Source organism: Macadamia integrifolia, chromosome 2 (genome assembly GCF_013358625.1).
Source record: "Macadamia integrifolia cultivar HAES 741 chromosome 2, SCU_Mint_v3, whole genome shotgun sequence".
NCBI classification, from domain to species: Eukaryota; Viridiplantae; Streptophyta; class Magnoliopsida; order Proteales; family Proteaceae; genus Macadamia; species Macadamia integrifolia.
In genome coordinates, this window is record NC_056558.1 from 449,836 (window position 1) to 458,685 (window position 8,850).

Genomic DNA, 8,850 nt, shown 5'->3' on the forward strand with positions numbered 1-8,850 from the left:
AATAAATTAAATGACAGTGCTGACTCCAGCAATTTAAAAGCAGTACGATTGGCCCTCTTGAAATACCACCGGGGTTGCCGACTGTCCTACATGACTCGCCGGGCGTAATGCCTAACCGCCACAGTGTCCGACAACCGCGACCCCTGCTTCCCCCCAAATGGCAACCCAACACCTCAACCCCTGTTGGGAAGGGTCGTAGCACGGGATGGTGAGATCCTAATACCGCATGCTCCTATATGCAGTACGACTGCATAGTGCCACCGTGTCCCATACCACGGGCCACCAATGCATTCGTTTCCAAGCCGACCATGGCATCTAGTCTATCAAGGCATTATGCAACATGATGTGCACATTCAACATATAACATCACATTCAATTTGCAATTGAAAGTAAACATAGCATAAATGCACATCAAAGTGTGAAATGACTAATCTATATAGCATATTCATGATGACATGACTAAATTAGATATAGTTATATGAATGCCAAACAAATGCCTTGAAATAGGCCAAACGTCCTCTCTCTCCATTTACTTGTAGCGTACAAGGAGTCCCGCTCGGTACGGGTGAGATCCGGAGCGAATCGGGAAGGCTTTGGTGAACCTAACAAAATTGAGCGGGGTTAGTACTTCACCAATTTAGAATCAAAATTAATGAAATCCGACGTCAAAATCGTGTTTAGAACGTCGAAAGAAGGTCCCACGTCCGATTTGGGCTCAATCGGACCTAAGAATCACATTCTGTCCACTCGGGTGGGTCACTCAGGTGGGTTGTCCACCCACCGGTCCAACCCGCCGATTTGGGACCGGTGGGTAGGGACCCGCCGGTAGGACCCGCCGGTCCTACCCGCCGGTTTGGCCAGGGACCCCCTGGTCCTCTCGGGTGGGTGCCTCAGGTGGGTAGGGACCCACCGGTTGTACCCGCCGGTTTTGGCAGAAAAACCCCAGTTTCTTCTCATCTTCCTCCATTCCTTGGGGACCCAAATGGGGCTTTTCTCAACCCATTCCTCACACCTTTAAAGTCCTATAGGATGGTTCTACCTTAGATCTAACTTAGATTTAAGTGAGGGGAACCATCTTACCTTCTTTGCTCAAGAATGACTTCAAACCCTCCAAATCACTTCTAACTCACAATGCTCCTTCTACCTTGTCAATATCTCTTCAAATCCTTCAAGATCAACACATAAATCATCTATTAAGCCTTAGAATCATCATTTCAAAGTGTGTTTACAAGATCTTAAGAAATCATACTCGAATCAAGGGTTTAAAGCGTGGGTATGGTTAATGTTCATAAAACCCAGCTTTTCTTACCTCCAACTGTAGATCTCGCGTTGAAGATTACTCTTCCGGCACCGGAATGGCAAGATCGAGCTTCGGCGCCGCTGAATCCTTCCTTTCTTCTTCCCTTTCTTTTTCTCTCTCCTCTTTACTTTTCTCACCAAACGTACGGGGGTAATAAATGGAAAGAAAAGTCATAAAGCTTTATATACTATTCCTACTTAAGTGAATAGTGATGGATGGGTCACTCAGGTGGGTGGGTGTACCCACCTGACATACCCATCTGAGAGTCAAAACTTGGGATTTTGACCGGGCTCGGACCTCGGCTCAAACCCCACCCCAAGCATACATTGTAGCCTACGTATATATCTTAAAATACAGATATAATACTTGTTTTACCCGTACATAGCCTTATGGTAGGTGCACGTACACGGTTTGGGCACTCCCGTCTCTTCTGGCACTGGCTCGGACTTGTCGGGCCAGCCGGTGTTTAAGGTCACCCGTGCCATCATAGCCCATAAGGAACCCACTCTAATATCCTCTGGCTCGGTTCCTGCATGGTTAAACCGGTTCAACCACGAAATCAGACCGGGTTTAAGAAGCGGGATATTACAGCTTTTGCTACTTTTTGTTTCGGAATTTTCGGATTAATCTAGCGAAAATGCTCATTGCTTCTTCATACTGCTTTGGATCGAGATGAAACAAAAAGCGTTCGAACCACAACTTAACACTCTATGACTTTCCAATAGATCCGATCGTCAGACTCATCCATACAAAAAGACCATATTGCCCATGAACATTTCTAATGTCGTAACTTCCTCATACAAAATTGAAGCACAATGAAACCAAGTGCATTGGAAAGATTGGATTTTTCTTGCAAGGTTACATGTAGGGAATTTTTCAAGAAAAATCATCTTTAATGATGAAACTGCCTTGTACTACCATATAAGAAGGTTTTTTCCTGCGAATGGCGTTACTACTTCATATGGTATCAAAATTGAACAAAATCAAGTGCATTGGAAAGGATAAATTACAATCTAACTTTTTCATGAAGAAACCATCTCCTAGAAAAATCATTTTCATTGTAAAAAGTTCCCCCGAGTGTAAATAGACCAAATTTGTTAGCTTTGACCCGTAATCCCACACCACCTATCATGGATGACTCAATCCACTCCATACACATCATGTAACATTGTTATCTCATCAGAGAGATCGAATGCTATCACGTCACCACTTTTGACCACGTCATCCAAACTAGCTACATCATCACCACAATGTGGCCGAAGTTGCCAACAAGGACAACCTGAAGGTTGTCAGATACATCCTTCAGTACCAAAACATTACAGACAAGTGGTTCTAGTCTCTGAGTACCCAAACATCATAAACAAGTGGTTGTAAGCATCCTTATTTTTGTATATGCTGTTAGTATATTATCTGAGTGTATATATGCATGCTAGGTATAGGAGAATATTGTTCAATACCTATACTAGACTGAGCTTGATTGTAGGGCAACTGTTACAAGCCCATTTTATTTGTATCAATTATAAAGGGTTTCTAGTGGGGGCTAGACACCGAGGGTAGTGCTCCTTAGTATTGGGTATTGCTACTTATGTTGGCACTATGTGTGCCTTCTTGGTTATATGCTGGGTAAACCTAGGAGTAGGTGCTTCTAGCTATAGGTGTCGCAAAAGTTAAGTAATGAGTAGATATGAAGCCTTTACAAGTACTACTCCGGGGACATAGGCAGTTTCTTGAATGTAGTAAAAACCATTGTGTTGTGGGTATGATTACATTGTTATTCTTATATTTGTTTAGTAGTGCCATGTGCTATAGGATGGTGTGCACACTTGGAAGTGCTTATGAAAAAAGGCTAGGTTTGTGCACGACTGTATGTATCACACCCCGTTCACACTGAACCGGGCCAGTGACCGAGTTAACACCGGTTAACCCAAACCTGCCAGGATCATCAGATACTGTATTCCACCACAACATACACACAACTAATATAACTCATCAGATCAGCGGAAGACTAAGTTTTACCTGTGAATAATCCCATAATACTTGATACCCGGATAGTGATACAATAATTATATATATTTGGGCCCGAAGGCTTGATATTTACACAATAAAAATAAAGTTCAAATATCAAGTACATAAGAGAATCCACCAAAACAACCAGAGTACACAGCTCGGCTCAGTATCATGGCTAGAGCTCAGCTCGGCATCAAGGGTTGAGCCCAGCTCGGCATCACCTAGAAGAGCTCAGCTCAGCCTCAGAAGTGGAGCTCAGCACGGCCTCAAAGGTGGAGCTCAGCTCGGCCTCAGAACTGTTGTCCCGTAGCACAGCTCTCGCACGAGCAGTCAGTGTCGTGCACTAACTCCTTAGGGGTCCATCAGTCCTCTTCAGGAAACTCGACTGTGGGACCCACCCCGTGCTCCTCAGATGTATGACTTGCAAAATCATCTAAAAAGGGGTGTACACGTGGGATGAGCTCACTAGCTCAGTAAGTGGTAAGATGGACCACGCAGCAGTCCACACATCACAACACATCATATGCACTACATGCCATGCTATACATTTTAAATCACATCCACCTAAGCAACATTACTAAGTCCTTGGTTTTAGGGCTACTACAACCACAGTGCACGTATACTCCGGGTATGAGCCGCGAACTCCCTCCCACGATACACCCATAGGGCTGTCGGAGAAGGCCCACCGTGAGTACTAGGAAAAGTAAAGACAATGCCGTCCACCGGCTCTCAACAGAAATGTAAATGACTGAAAATAAAGGTGCTGACTCCAGCAATTTAAAAGCAGTACGATTGGCCCTCTTGAATGTACCACCAGGGTTACCGACTGTCCTACATGACCCGTCGGGCGTTATGTCTAACCGCCACAGTGACCCGACACCCGCGACCACTGCTTCCCCCCAAATGATAACCCAACACCTTAACCCCTATTGGGAAGGGTCGTAGCACGGGATGGAGAAAATCCTAATACCGCATGCTCCTATGTGACAATAGTACGACTGCATAGTGCCTCCGTGTCCCATTCCACAGGCCACCAATGCATTCGTTTCCAATCCGACTATGACATCTAGTCTATCAATGCATCATGCACCATGATGTCCACATTCAACATATAAACATCTCATTCAATTGGCATTTAGAAAGTAAACATAGCACATATACATAACAATGTGAGGAATGACTAATCTACATAGCATATTCATGATGGCATGACTAGACTAGATATAATTAAATGAATGCCAAACAATGCCTTGAAACAAGGCCAAACATCCTCTCCCCACTTACCTATAGCGTATAAGGATTCCCGTTCGGTACGGGTGAGATCCAGTGCGAATCGGGTAGGATTTGGTGAACCTAACATAATTGAGCGGGGTTAGTACTTCACCATTTTAGGATCAAATTAATGAAATCCGATGACAAAATCATGTTTAGAACGTCAAAAGAAGGTCACACGTCTGATTTGGGTCAAATCGGATATAAGAATCACCTTTGGGGCCACACGGGTGGGTCAGACAGGTGGGCTGTCTGGCCCACCGGTCCTACCCACCGGTCCGGGTAGGGGCCCGCTAGTTGGGCCCACCGGTTCCACCCGCAGGTTGAGCCAGAAGGCCCCTGCCCTCTCAGGTGGGTGCCACAGGCGGGTAGGGGCCCACCGGTGCCACCCACCAGTCTTGGCGGAAAAGACACTGTTTCTTCCCAACTTCCTCCATTCTTTGGGGATTCAAATGGGGCTTTTCCCAACCCATTCTTCACACCTTCAAGGTCCTATAGGATGGTTCTAACATAGATCTAGGTTAGATTCAAGTGATGGGAAACCATCTTACCTTCTTTGCTCAAGAACAACTTCAAACCCTCCAAATCACTTCAAACCCACAATGCTTCTTCCACCTTGTCAATACCTCTTCAAACTCTTCAAGATCAACACATAAATCATCCATTAAACCTTAGATTCATCATTTTAAAGGGGATTTACAAGATCTCAAGAAACCATACTCGAATCAAGGGTTTAAGCTTGGGTATGGTGAATGTTCACAAAACCCAACTTTGCTTACCTCCAAATGTAGATCTAGAGTTGAAGATCACTCTTCCGGCGCCGGAATGGGAAGATCAAGCTTCGGTGCCGCTGAAATCCTTCTCTTCTTCCTCTTCCTTCTCTTCCCTTCTTCTTCCCTTTCTTTTCTCTCTCCTCTTTACTATCCTCACCAACGTACGGGTGACATAAATGGAAAGAAAAGAAAAACATAAAGCTATATATATAATTCCTAAATAAGTGAATAGTGCACATGGATGGGTCACTCAGGTGGGTGGGTGCACCCACCTGTTCGCCCACCTGAGGGCCAAAACTTGGGATTTTGACAGAGTTCGGGCCTCGGCGCAAACCCCACCCTTGACATACGATGTAGCATACGTATATACCTTAAAATATGGTTATAATACCTGCTTTATCCGTACATGGCCTTATGGTAGGTGCATGTACACAGCTTGGGCACTCCCGTCTCTTCTGGCACTGGCTCGAACTTGTCGGGCCAGCCGGTGTTTAAGGTTACCCTTGCCATCATAGCCCACAAGGAACCCGCTCTAACTCCCTCTGGTTCGGTTCCTGCACGGTTAAACCGGGTCAACCGCGAAATCAGATCGGGTTTAAAAAGTAGGGTATTAGAGTATGTGTATAGGATTGTGACCTTATCAAATTGATTGCCTTGTCAGCATGCCAATCAGAAAAAGAAGAGGAAGTGGAGACACTGATTCATCGCCCCCTCTTAGTGTCAATCGGGGCTCAACATGATTCTCACATATATTGGTTAATTTTCCTCAATTTTCTTTGACACATTTCTTTATAATATTTTTTCATTTTTCTATTGGATTCACGATTTTTTTTGGAAACGTTTGTTGCTAGTCTACCTAGCCCCTACCAATGGGATACATGGACCAATGGGAGCGCACTTAAGGGCATCAAAGTGGAGGTGTTAGGTGGTCATTTCACGTTAGGTCGACATTTCGTTGTCCCATGTGAGAGGGCATACGTTGTCGGGTAGTGTTCTTTTCCCCTTTTTTGTTTAAAAACCTTACCTATATAAGAAGTTATCACGAAACCCTAGTAAGTATAGAAACAATATTTGAGTCCTTAAATATTTCCCAGTCCTATATCCATTTGGTTGAGAGAGAGAGAGAGAGAGATTCATAGCGTAAGAACTAGTGCAGTACATCAACATCTTCTTCGACCTTTTTTTTTTTTTTTTTTTTAAAGCTTACATCGAGATTTAGCATCAACACCTTCTTCTTCGATTATTTTTTTAAAATTTTCAGTAAGGGCCTATTTAGTGAGTGAACTCAATCGTTGTTGGTGACTTTTGTTCCAGGCCATGACGATGGTGGTTCTGATGCATTGACAACACATGGAGAAAAAGATAGCTAGTTCCAACCATGATCATGGCAATAACAACAAGAGATGTTGCAGAGAAGGGTTTCAGATGTTGGGCAGAGGTTTAGACAGGTGGTTCAATGGTGGGGTGCAACAACTAGGCAAGGGTGGTGAAAATGTAGTGTGCAACAATTGGTTTTCTCACACCATCTCAACAGATTTTTCATGGATTTTTAGCGCTTTGGTGGGACTTAGGGAGGGGGCACGCTGGGCAAAACCATAAGCCACATTGGCCAACAAGATAAGAACAGTGTTCAGTAGTTGTCAACCCAAAATCCCATGAGGCATTCTTTTTTGGGGATGTTTTGTTTTAATTTGTGCAAATTACATGATGACAAGAAGAAACTTTGAAGCGGAAGTCGGAAGTCTTCTCTACGGTCTTAAATAAACCAAAGGGAAAGGATGGACCATGTCTAAAATCTAGAATGACTCAAAGGAAATGCATAACATGGTCGTGGACTTTAGCACTTTTTCATGGCCATTAAGTGCTACGCCCTTTTTATTATTATTATTTTTTTAATGTTTATAAATCTCCCTTTTTGGCTTCTTTTTGTCTCAAGCAGTTGTTTAAGCATGTTGCTTACCTTGTTATGTAGAGAAGATGTGAACATTTGGAAACATGTACTAATGTGGATATAAACAACTTATTTATCTAATGATATTTTCTCTCATAAAAAAATTATTTAATAGAAAAATTTAATATTAAACGGATTTTCTTGTTGACACCCTCAAGGTGTTAAATAATTTGTAACCTTATTTTTTTTTCCTTCTCAATAAATAATAATAAAAAAAAACTTTTTCTGGTGAAGGTAATAGTGGCATTGTTTGAGATTTAAAATGTAACCGCAAGCGTACGGATCAGTGTAGCTACGGGTCAAACACAGGGAGAGCAGCCACTTTATTTTTTATTTCTTTTAATAATGCGAAAGTGAACTGATTAATGGTTGTGATCTAATTCTAATTACCGTCCTAAAAATAACGTCCTAACCATTCGTCATCTAAGAATTTAAAGACGCAAGCCACGCAATTAAAAATAAATAAATAAATAAATAAAGGAAAAAAATTGCTGAAATAAAAATAAAGTAAAAGAAAAGGGATAAAGCTAGATAGAGACTCACAAGTAGGTTTCTCTACTTAGCCCGAGGGATGCATCATAATATGAGCTTCCCTACTTGACCAGAGAGTCACTCTTACAAGGGTTTCTCTACTTGGCTTTAGGGAAAGGGAGATAATTAAAATAAAAGCAATAAATTGATGGTTCTATGGCTAGGAGGGGCAAAGCCAACACATACACTAGCCATGAACCTTGGGGGAAAGGGATAGCAATAATATAACGACTGAAATTAAAATCCTAAATTAAGAAAGAAAATGTAGTCAAAAGAGGGAATGAGAGGGGGTAGAAAAGATTACTGAAGGAGCTTACTTACTTGAACTTCAACCCTTGAACTGAAAACTTGATCAATTTGAGATACTACTAGTACTAAAACCAGATCTGGAATAAACCAAATCTGAAATTTCTAGTACTAAAGAAAACAAATCTAAAGAAAAAAACTGAACTTGAAAGACATACTTCATAGCTTGTTATTGTCACCTAGAACTAAGCCTATAACTAAAACTTGAAAATTACAACTTCAATTGTTTAAACAATAAAAATAAAAGACTGAATCAACAACAAAAATGCTTGCATTAATTGAATAAAAAGAACTTACAAAAGTGTTTAAAGCATAAACCTAGAAATAGAGTTAAAGAAAGAGAAAACTAGAGAAAAAGATAGAGCAACTAAGAAAAAAAACCCTAGAAGAAGAATGAAGTGCCTCCCCCCTTGTGTTAGTTTTATTATATAGATAATGGGAGAGGGAAGCTAACGATTTTAGCTTTTAAAAAAAATTTTTTTATCTTGTTGATGAGGTGGAGGGGAGAGAAGAGAGTAAACGTGTGGAGAGAGATCTTCCACGATTTTTTTTGCCTTTTTTCTCCTATTTTTTCTCCCTTTTTTCTATTTTTCTCTTTCTTCTTGCACAAGAAACCCCCTTTAGCCGATTTTTCTTGCTTAGATTTGGATAATATTCTATTTTAATGGAAAATTTCATCCATGCCCTTGTCTTTTTTTTTTTTTTTTTTT